This window comes from Crassostrea angulata, chromosome 9, assembly GCF_025612915.1.
Source record: "Crassostrea angulata isolate pt1a10 chromosome 9, ASM2561291v2, whole genome shotgun sequence".
Classification (NCBI taxonomy): domain Eukaryota; kingdom Metazoa; phylum Mollusca; class Bivalvia; order Ostreida; family Ostreidae; genus Magallana; species Magallana angulata.
Genome location: NC_069119.1, coordinates 356,807 through 375,870, shown reverse-complemented (window position 1 = coordinate 375,870; position 19,064 = coordinate 356,807).

Sequence of the window (19,064 nt, the reverse complement as noted above, 5' to 3'; positions counted from 1 at the left end):
GAGTGCTGCTGTCATCTGTTGAACTGTGATGATAAGACAGAAGCACTGAGTGCGATGACACTGAGAATGAACAACAGTTATGTAATGACTTAATGAGTAGGTCCAAGCTAATACACCTGGGCGGTACTTATAGCAATGTGACAGCAGAGGCAATACACAGTCCCAGCCCATTAAGGGTAATTAGCCTCAAATGGTTGTGTACCGGTACCATGATATTAGCATTCATTATTACTGTACTTTGTTAAATGTAATTAAAATAGGATCTGCCAATAGTTTTGGGAGAAAATAACTTGTTACCTTTATGACTGTTTGTTGCAGGGAGGACAGGATTTCCCAGCACGGGCTAGTGCTTATGATTTTGACCCATGAGCACGTAGCAGGTACCAGGAAGCCCAAGTTCCTCCAGAGAGTGACGGTAAGGCTCCTTAATGACTGTGATCTGTTTGATGAATAGGTGACTCTTCTCCCAGCACAGGCTAGTGCTAGTGACCAGGTGCACACCAGCACATAGCAAGTACAGGGGAAGGACTGTAGATCTAGAGATGCAGAAAGTGTCTCGAGGCTGGTGTTGCATGGACTGTGCTCCCATCTCAGCACAGGCTAGTGCTAGTGCATGATGGAGACTAGCACAGGCCTTGAACCAAGACGGGTGCAGACAGTAAAAGTTCCTGAGCTTGTGCTGCAGTGGAGCGGGAGGTGAGAGTGTGCTGAACTGCTGAAGGAGAGCCTCTTTTAAAGGGTTTGAGTGCTGCTGTCATCTGTTGAACTGTGATCATAAGACAGAAGCACTGAGTGCGATGACACTGAGAATGAACAACAGTTATGTAATGACTTAATGAGTAGGTCCAAGCTAATACACCTGAGCGGTAATTATAGCAAGGTGACAGCAGAGGCAATACACAGTCCCAGCCCATTAAGGGTAATTAGCCTCAAATGGTTGTGTACCGGTACCATGATATTAGCATTCATTATTACTGTACTTTGTTAATTGTAATTAAAATAGGATCTGCCAATAGTTTTGGGAGGAAATAACTTGTTACCTTTATGACTGTTTGTTGCAGAGAGGACAGGATTTCCCAGCACGGGCTAGTGCTTATGATTTTGACCCATGAGCACGTAGCAGGTACCAAGAAGCCCAAGTTCCTCCAGAGAGTGACGGTAAGGCCCCTTAATGACTGTGATCTGTTTGATGATTAGGTGACTCCTCTCCCTGCACAGGCTAGTGCTAGTGACCATGTGCACACCAGCACATAGCAAGTACAGGGGAAGGACTGTAGATCTAGAGATACAGAAAGTGTCTCAAGGCTGGTGTTGCATGGACTGTGCTCCCATCTAAGCACAGGCTAGTGCTAGTGCATGATGGAGACTAGCACAGGCATTAAACCAAGGCGGGTGCAGACAGTGGAAGTTCCTGAGCTTGTGCTGCAGTGGAGCGGGAGGTGAGAGTGTGCTGAACTGCTGAAGGAGAGCCTCTTTTAAAGGGTTTGAGTGCTGCTGTCATCTGTTGAACTGTGATGATAAGACAGAAGCACTGAGTGCGATGACACTGAGAATGAACAACAGTCATGTAATGACTTAATGAGTAGGTCCAAGCTAATACACCTGAGCGGTAATTATAGCAAGGTGACAGCAGAGGCAATACACAGTCCCAGCCCATTAAGGGTAATTAGCCTCAAATGGTTGTGTACCGGTACCATGATATTAGCATTCATTATTACTGTACTTTGTTAATTGTAATTAAAATAGGATCTGCCAATAATTTTGGGAGGAAATAACTTGTTACCTTTATGACTGTTTGTTGCAGGGAGGACAGGATTTCCCAGCACGGGCTAGTGCTTATGATTTTGACCCATGAGCACGTAGCAGGTACCAGGAAGCCCAAGTTCCTCCAGAGAGTGACGGTAAGGCCCCTTAATGACTGTGATCTGTTTGATGAATAGGTGACTCCTCTCCCAGCACAGGCTAGTGCTAGTGACCAGGTGCACACCAGCACATAGCAAGTACAGGGGAAGTACTGTAGATCTAGAGATACAGAAAGTGTCTCAAGGCTGGTGTTGCATGGACTGTGCTCCCATCTAAGCACAGGCTAGTGCTAGTGCATGATGGAGACTAGCACAGGCATTAAACCAAGACGGGTGCAGACAGTGGAAGTTCCTGAGCTTGTGCTGCAGTGGAGCGGGAGGTGAGAGTGTGCTGAACTGCTGAAGGAGAGCCTCTTTTAAAGGGTTTGAGTGCTGCTGTCATCTGTTGAACTGTGATGATAAGACAGAAGCACTGAGTGCGATGACACTGAGAATGAACAACAGTTATGTAATGACTTAATGAGTAGGTCCAAGCTAATACACCTGAGCGGTAATTATAGCAAGGTGACAGCAGAGGCAATACACAGTCCCAGCCCATTAAGGGTAATTAGCCTCAAATGGTTGTGTACCGGTACCATGATATTAGCATTCATTATTACTGTACTTTGTTAATTGTAATTAAAATAGGATCTGCCAATAGTTTTGGGAGGAAATAACTTGTTACCTTTATGACTGTTTGTTGCAGGGAGGACAGGATTTCCCAGCACGGGCTAGTGCTTATGATTTTGACCCATGAGCACGTAGCAGGTACCAGGAAGCCCAAGTTCCTCCAGAGAGTGACGGTAAGGCCCCTTAATGACTGTGATCTGTTTGATGAATAGGTGACTCCTCTCCCAGCACAGGCTAGTGCTAGTGACCAGGTGCACACCAGCACATAGCAAGTACAGGGGAAGGACTGTAGATCTAGAGATACAGAAAGTGTCTCAAGGCTGGTGTTGCATGGACTGTGCTCCCATCTCAGCACAGGCTAGTGCTAGTGCATGATGGAGACTAGCACAGGCCTTGAACCAAGACGGGTGCAGACAGTGGAAGTTCCTGAGCTTGTGCTGCAGTGGAGCGGGAGGTGAGAGTGTGCTGAACTGCTGAAGGAGAGCCTCTTTTAAAGGGTTTGAGTGCTGCTGTCATCTGTTGAACTGTGATAATAAGACAGAAGCACTGAGTGCGATGACACTGAGAATGAACAACAGTTATGTAATGACTTAATGAGTAGGTCCAAGCTAATACACCTGAGCGGTAATTATAGCAAGGTGACAGCAGAGGCAATACACAGTCCCAGCCCATTAAGGGTAATTAGCCTCAAATGGTTGTGTACCGGTACCATGATATTAGCATTCATTATTACTGTACTTTGTTAATTGTAATTAAAATAGGATCTGCCAATAGTTTTGGGAGGAAATAACTTGTTACCTTTATGACTGTTTGTTGCAGGGAGGACAGGATTTCCCAGCACGGGCTAGTGCTTATGATTTTGACCCATGAGCACGTAGCAGGTACCAGGAAGCCCAAGTTCCTCCAGAGAGTGACGGTAAGGCCCCTTAATGACTGTGATCTGTTTGATGAATAGGTGACTCCTCTCCCAGCACAGGCTAGTGCTAGTGACCAGGTGCACACCAGCACATAGCAAGTACAGGGGAAGGACTGTAGATCTAGAGATACAGAAAGTGTCTCAAGGCTGGTGTTGCATGGACTGTGCTCCCATCTAAGCACAGGCTAGTGCTAGTGCATGATGGAGACTAGCACAGGCATTAAACCAAGACGGGTGCAGACAGTGGAAGTTCCTGAGCTTGTGCTGCAGTGGAGCGGGAGGTGAGAGTGTGCTGAACTGCTGAAGGAGAGCCTCTTTTAAAGGGTTTGAGTGCTGCTGTCATCTGTTGAACTGTGATGATAAGACAGAAGCACTGAGTGCGATGACACTGAGAATGAACAAAAGTTATGTAATGACTTAATGAGTAGGTCCAAGCTAATACACCTGAGCGGTAATTATAGCAAGGTGACAGCAGAGGCAATACACAGTCCCAGCCCATTAAGGGTAATTAGCCTCAAATGGTTGTGTACCGGTACCATGATATTAGCATTCATTATTACTGTACTTTGTTAATTGTAATTAAAATAGGATCTGCCAATAGTTTTGGGAGGAAATAACTTGTTACCTTTATGACTGTTTGTTGCAGGGAGGACAGGATTTCCCAGCACGGGCTAGTGCTTATGATTTTGACCCATGAGCACGTAGCAGGTACCAGGAAGCCCAAGTTCCTCCAGAGAGTGACGGTAAGGCCCCTTAATGACTGTGATCTGTTTGATGAATAGGTGGCTCCTCTCCCAGCACAGGCTAGTGCTAGTGACCATGTGCACACCAGCACATAGCAAGTACAGGGGAAGGACTGTAGATCTAGAGATACAGAAAGTGTCTCAAGGCTGGTGTTGCATGGACTGTGCTCCCATCTAAGCACAGGCTAGTGCTAGTGCATGATGGAGACTAGCACAGGCATTAAACCAAGACGGGTGCAGACAGTGGAAGTTCCTGAGCTTGTGCTGCAGTGGAGCGGGAGGTGAGAGTGTGCTGAACTGCTGAAGGAGAGCCTCTTTTAAAGGGTTTGAGTGCTGCTGTCATCTGTTGAACTGTGATGATAAGACAGAAGCACTGAGTGCGATGACACTGAGAATGAACAACAGTTATGTAATGACTTAATGAGTAGGTCCAAGCTAATACACCTGAGCGGTAATTATAGCAAGGTGACAGCAGAGGCAATACACAGTCCCAGCCCATTAAGGGTAATTAGCCTCAAATGGTTGTGTACCGGTACCATGATATTAGCATTCATTATTACTGTACTTTGTTAATTGTAATTAAAATAGGATCTGCCAATAGTTTTGGGAGGAAATAACTTGTTACCTTTATGACTGTTTGTTGCAGGGAGGACAGGATTTCCCAGCACGGGCTAGTGCTTATGATTTTGACCCATGAGCACGTAGCAGGTACCAGGAAGCCCAAGTTCCTCCAGAGAGTGACGGTAAGGCCCCTTAATGACTGTGATCTGTTTGATGAATAGGTGACTCCTCTCCCAGCACAGGCTAGTGCTAGTGACCAGGTGCACACCAGCACATAGCAAGTACAGGGGAAGGACTGTAGATCTAGAGATGCAGAAAGTGTCTCAAGGCTGGTGTTGCATGGACTGTGCTCCCATCTCAGCACAGGCTAGTGCTAGTGCATGATGGAGACTAGCACAGGCCTTGAACCAAGACGGGTGCAGACAGTGGAAGTTCCTGAGCTTGTGCTGCAGTGGAGCGGGAGGTGAGAGTGTGCTGAACTGCTGAAGGAGAGCCTCTTTTAAAGGGTTTAAGTGCTGCTGTCATCTGCTGAACTGTGATGAAAAGACAGAAGCACTGAGTGCGATGACACTGAGAATGAACAACAGTTATGTAATGACTTAATGAGTAGGTCCAAGCTAATACACCTGAGCGGTAATTATAGCAAGGTGACAGCAGAGGCAATACACAGTCCCAGCCCATTAAGGGTAATTAGCCTCAAATGGTTGTGTACCGGTACCATGATATTAGCATTCATTATTACTGTACTTTGTTAATTGTAATTAAAATAGGATCTGCCAATAGTTTTGGGAGGAAATAACTTGTTACCTTTATGACTGTTTGTTGCAGGGAGGACAGGATTTCCCAGCACGGGCTAGTGCTTATGATTTTGACCCATGAGCACGCAGCAGGTACCAGGAAGCCCAAGTTCCTCCAGAGAGTGACGGTAAGGCCCCTTAATGACTGTGATCTGTTTGATGAATAGGTGACTCCTCTCCCAGCACAGGCTAGTGCTAGTGACCATGTGCACACCAGCACATAGCAAGTACAGGGGAAGGACTGTAGATCTAGAGATACAGAAAGTGTCTCAAGGCTGGTGTTGCATGGACTGTGCTCCCATCTAAGCACAGGCTAGTGCTAGTGCATGATGGAGACTAGCACAGGCATTGAACCAAGACGGGTGCAGACAGTGGAAGTTCCTGAGCTTGTGCTGCAGTGGAGCGGGAGGTGAGAGTGTGCTGAACTGCTGAAGGAGAGCCTCTTTTAAAGGGTTTGAGTGCTGCTGTCATCTGTTGAACTGTGATGATAAGACAGAAGCACTGAGTGCGATGACACTGAGAATGAACAACAGTTATGTAATGACTTAATGAGTAGGTCCAAGCTAATACACCTGAGCGGTAATTATAGCAAGGTGACAGCAGAGGCAATACACAGTCCCAGCCCATTAAGGGTAATTAGCCTCAAATGGTTGTGTACCGGTACCATGATATTAGCATTCATTATTACTGTACTTTGTTAATTGTAATTAAAATAGGATCTGCCAATAGTTTTGGGAGGAAATAACTTGTTACCTTTATGACTGTTTGTTGCAGGGAGGACAGGATTTCCCAGCACGGGCTAGTGCTTATGATTTTGACCCATGAGCACGTAGCAGGTACCAGGAAGCCCAAGTTCCTCCAGAGAGTGACGGTAAGGCCCCTTAATGACTCTGATCTGTTTGATGAATAGGTGACTCCTCTCCCAGCACAGGCTAGTGCTAGTGACCAGGTGCACACCAGCACATAGCAAGTACAGGGGAAGGACTGTAGATCTAGAGATGCAGAAAGTGTCTCAAGGCTGGTGTTGCATGGACTGTGCTCCCATCTCAGCACAGGCTAGTGCTAGTGCATGATGGAGACTAGCACAGGCCTTGAACCAAGACGGGTGCAGACAGTGGAAGTTCCTGAGCTTGTGCTGCAGTGGAGCGGGAGGTGAGAGTGTGCTGAACTGCTGAAAGAGAGCCTCTTTTAAAGGGTTTAAGTGCTGCTGTCATCTGTTGAACTGTGATGATAAGACAGAAGCACTGAGTGCGATGACACTGAGAATGAACAACAGTTATGTAATGACTTAATGAGTAGGTCCAAGCTAATACACCTGAGCGGTAATTATAGCAAGGTGACAGCAGAGGCAATACACAGTCCCAGCCCATTAAGGGTAATTAGCCTCAAATGGTTGTGTACCGGTACCATGATATTAGCATTCATTATTACTGTACTTTGTTAATTGTAATTAAAATAGGATCTGCCAATAATTTTGGGAGGAAATTACTTGTTACCTTTATGACTGTTTGTTGCAGGGAGGACAGGATTTCCCAGCACGGGCTAGTGCTTATGATTTTGACCCATGAGCACGTAGCAGGTACCAGGAAGCCCAAGTTCCTCCAGAGAGTGACGGTAAGGCCCCTTAATGACTGTGATCTGTTTGATGAATAGGTGACTCCTCTCCCAGCACAGGCTAGTGCTAGTGACCACGTGCACACCAGCACATAGCAAGTACAGGGGAAGGACTGTAGATCTAGAGATGCAGAAAGTGTCTCAAGGCTGGTGTTGCATGGACTGTGCTCCCATCTCAGCACAGGCTAGTGCTAGTGCATGATGGAGACTAGCACAGGCCTTGAACCAAGACGGGTGCAGACAGTGGAAGTTCCTGAGCTTGTGCTGCAGTGGAGCGGGAGGTGAGAGTGTGCTGTACTGCTGAACGAGAGCCCCTTTTAAAGGGTTTGGGTGTTGATGTCATCTGTTGAACTCTGATGATAAGACAGAAGCATTGAGTGCTATGACACTGAGAATGAACAACAGTTATGTAATGACTTAATGAGTAGGTCCAAGCTAATACACCTGGGCGGTACTTATAGCAATGTGACAGGAGAGGCAATACACAGTCCCAGCCCTTTAAGGGTAATTAGCCTCAAATGGTTGTGTACCGGTACCATGATATTAGCATTCATTATTACTGTACTTTGTTAATTGTAATTAAAATAGGATCTGCCAATAGTTTTGGGAGGAAATAACTTGTTACCTTTATGACTGTTTGTTGCAGGGAGGACAGGATTTCCCAGCACGGGCTAGTGCTTATGATTTTGACCCATGAGCACGTAGCAGGTACCAGGAAGCCCAAGTTCCTCCAGAGAGTGACGGTAAGGCTCCTTAATGACTGTGATCTGTTTGATGAATAGGTGACTCCTCTCCCAGCACAGGCTAGTGCTAGTGACCAGGTGCACACCAGCACATAGCAAGTACAGGGGAAGGACTGTAGATCTAGAGATGCAGAAAGTGTCTCGAGGCTGGTGTTGCATGGACTGTGCTCCCATCTCAGCACAGGCTAGTGCTAGTGCATGATGGAGACTAGCTCAGGCCTTGAACCAAGACGGGTGCAGACAGTACAAGTTCCTGAGCTTGTGCTGCAGTGGAGCGGGAGGTGAGAGTGTGCTGTACTGCTGAACGAGAGCCTCTTTTAAAGGGTTTGAGTGCTGCTGTCATCTGTTGAACTGTGATGATAAGACAGAAGCACTGAGTGCGATGACACTGAGAATGAACAACAGTTATGTAATGACTTAATGAGTAGGTCCAAGCTAATACACCTGAGCGGTATTTATAGCAAGGTGACAGCAGAGGCAATACACAGTCCCAGCCCATTAAGGGTAATTAGCCTCAAATGGTTGTGTACCGGTACCATGATATTAGCATTCATTATTACTGTACTTTGTTAATTGTAATTAAAATAGGATCTGCCAATAGTTTTGGGAGGAAATAACTTGTTACCTTTATGACTGTTTGTTGCAGGGAGGACAGGATTTCCCAGCACGGGCTAGTGCTTATGATTTTGACCCATGAGCACGTAGCAGGTACCAGGAAGCCCAAGTTCCTCCAGAGAGTGACGGTAAGGCCCCTTAATGACTGTGATCTGTTTGATGAATAGGTGACTCCTCTCCCAGCACAGGCTAGTGCTAGTGACCAGGTGCACACCAGCACATAGCAAGTACAGGGGAAGGACTGTAGATCTAGAGATGCAGAAAGTGTCTCAAGGCTGGTGTTGCATGGACTGTGCTCCCATCTCAGCACAGGCTAGTGCTAGTGCATGATGGAGACTAGCACAGGCCTTGAACCAAGACGGGTGCAGACAGTGGAAGTTCCTGAGCTTGTGCTGCAGTGGAGCGGGAGGTGAGAGTGTGCTGAACTGCTGAAGGAGAGCCTCTTTTAAAGGGTTTGAGTGCTGCTGTCATCTGTTGAACTGTGATGATAAGACAGACGCACTGAGTGCGATGACACTGAGAATGAACAACAGTTATGTAATGACTTAATGAGTAGGTCCAAGCTAATACACCTGAGCGGTAATTATAGCAAGGTGACAGCAGAGGCAATACACAGTCCCAGCCCATTAAGGGTAATTAGCCTCAAATGGTTGTGTACAGGTACCATGATATTAGCATTCATTATTACTGTACTTTGTTAATTGTAATTAAAATAGGATCTGCCAATAGTTTTGGGAGGAAATAACTTGTTACCTTTATGACTGTTTGTTGCAGGGAGGACAGGATTTCCCAGCACGGGGTAGTGCTTATGATTTTGACCCATGAGCACGCAGCAGGTACCAGGAAGCCCAAGTTCCTCCAGAGAGTGACGGTAAGGCCCCTTAATGACTGTGATCTGTTTGATGAATAGGTGACTCCTCTCCCAGCACAGGCTAGTGCTAGTGACCAGGTGCACACCAGCACATAGCAAGTACAGGGGAAGGACTGTAGATCTAGAGATGCAGAAAGTGTCTCAAGGCTGGTGTTGCATGGACTGTGCTCCCATCTCAGCACAGGCTAGTGCTAGTGCATGATGGAGACTAGCACAGGCCTTGAACCAAGACAGGTGCAGACAGTGGAAGTTCCTGAGCTTGTGCTGCAGTGGAGCGGGAGGTGAGAGTGTGCTGAACTGCTGAAGGAGAGCCTCTTTTAAAGGGTTTGAGTGCTGCTGTCATCTGTTGAACTGTGATCATAAGACAGAAGCACTGAGTGCGATGACACTGAGAATGAACAACAGTTATGTAATGACTTAATGAGTAGGTCCAAGCTAATACACCTGAGCGGTAATTATAGCAAGGTGACAGCAGAGGCAATACACAGTCCCAGCCCATTAAGGGTAATTAGCCTCAAATGGTTGTGTACCGGTACCATGATATTAGCATTCATTATTACTGTACTTTGTTAATTGTAATTAAAATAGGATCTGCCAATAATTTTGGGAGGAAATAACTTGTTACCTTTATGACTGTTTGTTGCAGGGAGGACAGGATTTCCCAGCACGGGCTAGTGCTTATGATTTTGACCCATGAGCACGCAGCAGGTACCAGGAAGCCCAAGTTCCTCCAGAGAGTGACGGTAAGGCCCCTTAATGACTGTGATCTGTTTGATGAATAGGTGACTCCTCTCCCAGCACAGGCTAGTGCTAGTGACCAGGTGCACACCAGCACATAGCAAGTACAGGGGAAGGACTGTAGATCTTGAGATGCAGAAAGTGTCTCAAGGCTGGTGTTGCATGGACTGTGCTCCCATCTCAGCACAGGCTAGTGCTAGAGCATGATGTAGACTAGCACAGGCCTTGAACCAAGACAGGTGCAGACAGTGGAAGTTCCTGAGCTTGTGCTGCAGTGGAGCGGGAGGTGAGAGTGTGCTGAACTGCTGAAGGAGAGCCTCTTTTAAAGGGTTTGAGTGCTGCTGTCATCTGTTGAACTGTGATGATAAGACAGAAGCACTGAGTGCGATGACACTGAGAATGAACAACAGTTATGTAATGACTTAATGAGTAGGTCCAAGCTAATACACCTGAGCGGTAATTATAGCAAGGTGACAGCAGAGGCAATACACAGTCCCAGCCCATTAAGGGTAATTAGCCTCAAATGGTTGTGTACCGGTACCATGATATTAGCATTCATTATTACTGTACTTTGTTAATTGTAATTAAAATAGGATCTGCCAATAATTTTGGGAGGAAATAACTTGTTACCTTTATGACTGTTTGTTGCAGGGAGGACAGGATTTCCCAGCACGGGGTAGTGCTTATGATTTTGACCCATGAGCACGCAGCAGGTACCAGGAAGCCCAAGTTCCTCCAGAGAGTGACGGTAAGGCCCCTTAATGACTGTGATCTGTTTGATGAATAGGTGACTCCTCTCCCAGCACAGGCTAGTGCTAGTGACCAGGTGCACACCAGCACATAGCAAGTACAGGGGAAGGACTGTAGATCTAGAGATGCAGAAAGTGTCTCAAGGCTGGTGTTGCATGGACTGTGCTCCCATCTCAGCACAGGCTAGTGCTAGTGCATGATGGAGACTAGCACAGGCCTTGAACCAAGACAGGTGCAGACAGTGGAAGTTCCTGAGCTTGTGCTGCAGTGGAGCGGGAGGTGAGAGTGTGCTGAACTGCTGAAGGAGAGCCTCTTTTAAAGGGTTTGAGTGCTGCTGTCATCTGTTGAACTGTGATCATAAGACAGAAGCACTGAGTGCGATGACACTGAGAATGAACAACAGTTATGTAATGACTTAATGAGTAGGTCCAAGCTAATACACCTGAGCGGTAATTATAGCAAGGTGACAGCAGAGGCAATACACAGTCCCAGCCCATTAAGGGTAATTAGCCTCAAATGGTTGTGTACCGGTACCATGATATTAGCATTCATTATTACTGTACTTTGTTAATTGTAATTAAAATAGGATCTGCCAATAGTTTTGGGAGGAAATAACTTGTTACCTTTATGACTGTTTGTTGCAGGGAGGACAGGATTTCCCAGCACGGGCTAGTGCTTATGATTTTGACCCATGAGCACGTAGCAGGTACCAGGAAGCCCAAGTTCCTCCAGAGAGTGACGGTAAGGCCCCTTAATGACTGTGATCTGTTTGATGAATAGGTGACTCCTCTCCCAGCACAGGCTAGTGCTATTGACCAGGTGCACACCAGCACATAGCAAGTACAGGGGAAGGACTGTAGATCTAGAGATACAGAAAGTGTCTCAAGGCTGGTGTTGCATGGACTGTGCTCCCATCTCAGCACAGGCTAGTGCTAGTGCATGATGGAGACTAGCACAGGCCTTGAACCAAGACGGGTGCAGACATTGGAAGTTCCTGAGCTTGTGCTGCAGTGGAGCGGGAGGTGAGAGTGTGCTGAACTGCTGAAGGAGAGCCTCTTTTAAAGGGTTTGAGTGCTGCTGTCATCTGTTGAACTGTGATGATAAGACAGAAGCACTGAGTGCGATGACACTGAGAATGAACAACAGTTATGTAATGACTTAATGAGTAGGTCCAAGCTAATACACCTGAGCGGTAATTATAGCAAGGTGACAGCAGAGGCAATACACAGTCCCAGCCCATTAAGGGTAATTAGCCTCAAATGGTTGTGTACAGGTACCATGATATTAGCATTCATTATTACTGTACTTTGTTAATTGTAATTAAAATAGGATCTGCCAATAATTTTGGGAGGAAATAACTTGTTACCTTTATGACTGTTTGTTGCAGGGAGGACAGGATTTCCCAGCACGGGCTAGTGCTTATGATTTTGACCCATGAGCACGTAGCAGGTACCAGGAAGCCCAAGTTCCTCCAGAGAGTGACGGTAAGGCCCCTTAATGACTGTGATCTGTTTGATGAATAGGTGACTCCTCTCCCAGCACAGGCTAGTGCTAGTGACCAGGTGCACACCAGCACATAGCAAGTACAGGGGAAGGACTGTAGATCTAGAGATGCAGAAAGTGTCTCGAGGCTGGTGTTGCATGGACTGTGCTCCCATCTCAGCACAGGCTAGTGCTAGTGCATGATGGAGACTAGCACAGGCCTTGAACCAAGACGGGTGCAGACAGTACAAGTTCCTGAGCTTGTGCTGCAGTGGAGCGGGAGGTGAGAGTGTGCTGTACTGCTGAACGAGAGCCCCTTTTAAAGGGTTTGGGTGTTGCTGTCATCTGTTGAACTCTGATGATAAGACAGAAGCATTGAGTGCGATGACACTGAGAATGAACAACAGTTATGTAATGACTTAATGAGTAGGTCCAAGCTAATACACCTGGGCGGTACTTATAGCAATGTGACAGGAGAGGCAATACACAGTCCCAGCCCATTAAGGGTAATTAGCCTCAAATGGTTGTGTACCGGTACCATGATATTAGCATTCATTATTACTGTACTTTGTTAATTGTAATTAAAATAGGATCTGCCAATAGTTTTGGGAGGAAATAACTTGTTACCTTTATGACTGTTTGTTGCAGGGAGGACAGGATTTCCCAGCACGGGCTAGTGCTTATGATTTTGACCCATGAGCACGTAGCAGGTACCAGGAAGCCCAAGTTCCTCCAGAGAGTGACGGTAAGGCTCCTTAAAGACTGTGATCTGTTTGATGAATAGGTGACTCCTCTCCCAGCACAGGCTAGTGCTAGTGACCACGTGCACACCAGCACATAGCAAGTACAGGGGAAGGACTGTAGATCTAGAGATGCAGAAAGTGTCTCAAGGCTGGTGTTGCATGGACTGTGCTCCCATCTCAGCACAGGCTAGTGCTAGTGCATGATGGAGACTAGCACAGGCCTTGAACCAAGACGGGTGCAGGCAGTAAAAGTTCCTGAGCTTGTGCTGCAGTGGAGCGGGAGGTGAGAGTGTGCTGAACTGCTGAAGGAGAGCCTCTTTTAAAGGGTTTGAGTGCTGCTGTCATCTGTTGAACTGTGATGATAAGACAGAAGCACTGAGTGCGATGACACTGAGAATGAACAACAGTTATGTAATGACTTAATGAGTAGGTCCAAGCTAATACACCTGAGCGGTAATTATAGCAAGGTGACAGCAGAGGCAATACACAGTCCCAGCCCATTAAGGGTAATTAGCCTCAAATGGTTGTGTACAGGTACCATGATATTAGCATTCATTATTACTGTACTTTGTTAATTGTAATTAAAATAGGATCTGCCAATAATTTTGGGAGGAAATAACTTGTTACCTTTATGACTGTTTGTTGCAGGGAGGACAGGATTTCCCAGCACGGGCTAGTGCTTATGATTTTGACCCATGAGCACGTAGCAGGTACCAGGAAGCCCAAGTTCCTCCAGAGAGTGACGGTAAGGCCCCTTAATGACTGTGATCTGTTTGATGAATAGGTGACTCCTCTCCCAGCACAGGCTAGTGCTAGTGACCAGGTGCACACCAGCACATAGCAAGTACAGGGGAAGGACTGTAGATCTAGAGATGCAGAAAGTGTCTCGAGGCTGGTGTTGCATGGACTGTGCTCCCATCTCAGCACAGGCTAGTGCTAGTGCATGATGGAGACTAGCACAGGCCTTGAACCAAGACGGGTGCAGACAGTACAAGTTCCTGAGCTTGTGCTGCAGTGGAGCGGGAGGTGAGAGTGTGCTGTACTGCTGAACGAGAGCCCCTTTTAAAGGGTTTGGGTGTTGCTGTCATCTGTTGAACTCTGATGATAAGACAGAAGCATTGAGTGCGATGACACTGAGAATGAACAACAGTTATGTAATGACTTAATGAGTAGGTCCAAGCTAATACACCTGGGCGGTACTTATAGCAATGTGACAGCAGAGGCAATACACAGTCCCAGCCCATTAAGGGTAATTAGCCTCAAATGGTTGTGTACCGGTACCATGATATTAGCATTCATTATTACTGTACTTTGTTAATTGTAATTAAAATAGGATCTGCCAATAGTTTTGGGAGGAAATAACTTGTTACCTTTATGACTGTTTGTTGCAGGGAGGACAGGATTTCCCAGCACGGGCTAGTGCTTATGATTTTGACCCATGAGCACGTAGCAGGTACCAGGAAGCCCAAGTTCCTCCAGAGAGTGACGGTAAGGCTCCTTAATGACTGTGATCTGTTTGATGAATAGGTGACTCCTCTCCCAGCACAGGCTAGTGCTAGTGACCACGTGCACACCAGCACATAGCAAGTACAGGGGAAGGACTGTAGATCTAGAGATGCAGAAAGTGTCTCAAGGCTGGTGTTGCATGGACTGTGCTCCCATCTCAGCACAGGCTAGTGCTAGTGCATGATGGAGACTAGCACAGGCCTTGAACCAAGACGGGTGCAGGCAGTAAAAGTTCCTGAGCTTGTGCTGCAGTGGAGCGGGAGGTGAGAGTGTGCTGAACTGCTGAAGGAGAGCCTCTTTTAAAGGGTTTGAGTGCTGCTGTCATCTGTTGAACTGTGATGATAAGACAGAAGCACTGAGTGCGATGACACTGAGAATGAACAACAGTTATGTAATGACTTAATGAGTAGGTCCAAGCTAATACACCTGAGCGGTAATTATAGCAAGGTGACAGCAGAGGCAATACACAGTCCCAGCCCATTAAGGGTAATTAGCCTCAAATGGTTGTGTACAGGTACCATGATATTAGCATTCATTATTACTGTACTTTGTTAATTGTAATTAAAATAGGATCTGCCAATAATTTTGGGAGGAAATAACTTGTTACCTTTATGACTGTTTGTTGCAGGGAGGACAGGATTTCCCAGCACGGGCTAGTGCTTATGATTTTGACCCATGAGCACGTAGCAGGTACCAGGAAGCCCAAGTTCCTCCAGAGAGTGACGGTAAGGCCCCTTAATGACTGTGATCTGTTTGATGAATAGGTGACTCCTCTCCCAGCACAGGCTAGTGCTAGTGACCAGGTGCACACCAGCACATAGCAAGTACAGGGGAAGGACTGTAGATCTAGAGATGCAGAAAGTGTCTCGAGGCTGGTGTTGCATGGACTGTGCTCCCATCTCAGCACAGGCTAGTGCTAGTGCATGATGGAGACTAGCACAGGCCTTGAACCAAGACGGGTGCAGACAGTACAAGTTCCTGAGCTTGTGCTGCAGTGGAGCGGGAGGTGAGAGTGTGCTGTACTGCTGAACGAGAGCCCCTTTTAAAGGGTTTGGGTGTTGCTGTCATCTGTTGAACTCTGATGATAAGACAGAAGCATTGAGTGCGATGACACTGAGAATGAACAACAGTTATGTAATGACTTAATGAGTAGGTCCAAGCTAATACACCTGGGCGGTACTTATAGCAATGTGACAGGAGAGGCAATACACAGTCCCAGCCCATTAAGGGTAATTAGCCTCAAATGGTTGTGTACCGGTACCATGATATTAGCATTCATTATTACTGTACTTTGTTAATTGTAATTAAAATAGGATCTGCCAATAGTTTTGGGAGGAAATAACTTGTTACCTTTATGACTGTTTGTTGCAGGGAGGACAGGATTTCCCAGCACGGGCTAGTGCTTATGATTTTGACCCATGAGCACGTAGCAGGTACCAGGAAGCCCAAGTTCCTCCAGAGAGTGACGGTAAGGCTCCTTAATGACTGTGATCTGTTTGATGAATAGGTGACTCCTCTCCCAGCACAGGCTAGTGCTAGTGACCACGTGCACACCAGCACATAGCAAGTACAGGGGAAGGACTGTAGATCTAGAGATGCAGAAAGTGTCTCGAGGCTGGTGTTGCATGGACTGTGCTCCCATCTCAGCACAGGCTAGTGCTAGTGCATGATGGAGACTAGCACAGGCCTTGAACCAAGACGGGTGCAGACAGTACAAGTTCCTGAGCTTGTGCTGCAGTGGAGCGGGAGGTGAGAGTGTGCTGTACTGCTGAACGAGAGCCCCTTTTAAAGGGTTTGGGTGTTGCTGTCATCTGTTGAACTCTGATGATAAGACAGAAGCACTGAGTGCGATGACACTGAGAATGAACAACAGTTATGTAATGACTTAATGAGTAGGTCCAAGCTAATACACCTGAGCGGTAATTATAGCAAGGTGACAGCCGAGGCAATACACAGTCCCAGCCCATTAAGGGTAATTAGCCTCAAATGGTTGTGTACCGGTACCATGATATTAGCATTCATTATTACTGTACTTTGTTAATTGTAATTAAAATAGGATCTGCCAATAATTTTGGGAGGAAATAACTTGTTACCTTTATGACTGTTTGTTGCAGGGAGGACAGGATTTCCCAGCACGGGCTAGTGCTTATGATTTTGACCCATGAGCACGTAGCAGGTACCAGGAAGCCCAAGTTCCTCCAGAGAGTGACGGTAAGGCCCCTTAATGACTGTGATCTGTTTGATGAATAGGTGACTCCTCTCCCAGCACAGGCTAGTGCTAGTGACCACGTGCACACCAGCACATAGCAAGTACAGGGGAAGGACTGTAGATCTAGAGATACAGAAAGTGTCTCAAGGCTGGTGTTGCATGGACTGTGCTCCCATCTCAGCACAGGCTAGTGCTAGTGTATGATGGAGACTAGCACAGGCCTTGAACCAAGACGGGTGCAGACAGTGGAAGTTCCTGAGCTTGTGCTGCAGTGGAGCGGGAGGTGAGAGTGTGCTGAACTGCTGAAGGAGAGCCTCTTTTAAAGGGTTTGAGTGCTGCTGTCATCTGTTGAACTGTGATAATAAGACAGAAGCACTGAGTGCGATGACACTGAGAATGAACAACAGTTATGTAATGACTTAATGAGTAGGTCCAAGCTAATACACCTGAGCGGTAATTATAGCAAGGTGACAGCAGAGGCAATACACAGTCCCAGCCCATTAAGGGTAATTAGCCTCAAATGGTTGTGTACCGGTACCATGATATTAGCATTCATTATTACTGTACTTTGTTAATTGTAATTAAAATAGGATCTGCCAATAGTTTTGGGAGGAAATAACTTGTTACCTTTATGACTGTTTGTTGCAGGGAGGACAGGATTTCCCAGCACGGGCTAGTGCTTATGATTTTGACCCATGAGCACGTAGCAGGTACCAGGAAGCCCAAGTTCCTCCAGAGAGTGACGGTAAGGCCCCTTAATGACTGTGATCTGTTTGATGAATAGGTGACTCCTCTCCCAGCACAGGCTAGTGCTAGTGACCAGGTGCACACCAGCACATAGCAAGTACAGGGGAAGGACTGTAGATCTAGAGATACAGAAAGTGTCTCAAGGCTGGTGTTGCATGGACTGTGCTCCCATCTCAGCACAGGCTAGTGCTAGTGCATGATGGAGACTAGCACAGGCCTTGAACCAAGACGGGTGCAGACAGTGGAAGTTCCTGAGCTTGTGCTGCAGTGGAGCGGGAGGTGAGAGTGTGCTGAACTGCTGAAGGAGAGCCTCTTTTAAAGGGTTTGAGTGCTGCTGTCATCTGTTGAACTGTGATCATAAGACAGAAGCACTGAGTGCGATGACACTGAGAATGAACAACAGTTATGTAATGACTTAATGAGTAGGTCCAAGCTAATACACCTGAGCGGTAATTATAGCAAGGTGACAGCAGAGGCAATACACAGTCCCAGCCCATTAAGGGTAATTAGCCTCAAATGGTTGTGTACCGGTACCATGATATTAGCATTCATTATTACTGTACTTTGTTAATTGTAATTAAAATAGGATCTGCCAATAGTTTTGGGAGGAAATAACTTGTTACCTTTATGACTGTTTGTTGCAGGGAGGACAGGATTTCCCAGCACGGGCTAGTGCTTATGATTTTGACCCATGAGCACGTAGCAGGTACCAGGAAGCCCAAGTTCCTCCAGAGAGTGACGGTAAGGCCCCTTAATGACTGTGATCTGTTTGATGAATAGGTGACTCCTCTCCCAGCACAGGCTAGTGCTAGTGACCACGTGCACACCAGCACATAGCAAGTACAGGGGAAGGACTGTAGATCTAGAGATACAGAAAGTGTCTCAAGGCTGGTGTTGCATGGACTGTGCTCCCATCTCAGCACAGGCTAGTGCTAGTGCATGATGGAGACTAGCACAGGCCTTGAACCAAGACGGGTGCAGACATTGGAAGTTCCTGAGCTTGTGCTGCAGTGGAGCGGGAGGTGAGAGTGTGCTGAACTGCTGAAGGAGAGCCTCTTTTAAAGGGTTTGAGTGCTGCTGTCATCTGTTGAACTGTGATCATAAGACAGAAGCACTGAGTGCGATGACACTGAGAATGAACAACAGTTATGTAATGACTTAATGAGTAGGTCCAAGCTAATACACCTGAGCGGTAATTATAGCAAGGTGACAGCAGAGGCAATACACAGTCCCAGCCCATTAAGGGTAATTAGCCTCAAATGGTTGTGTACAGGTACCATGATATTAGCATTCATTATTACTGTACTTTGTTAATTGTAATTAAAATAGGATCTGCCAATAATTTTGGGAGGAAATAACTTGTTACCTTTATGACTGTTTGTTGCAGGGAGGACAGGATTTCCCAGCACGGGCTAGTGCTTATGATTTTGACCCATGAGCACGTAGCAGGTACCAGGAAGCCCAAGTTCCTCCAGAGAGTGACGGTAAGGCCCCTTAATGACTGTGATCTGTTTGATGAATAGGTGACTCCTCTCCCAGCACAGGCTAGTGCTAGTGA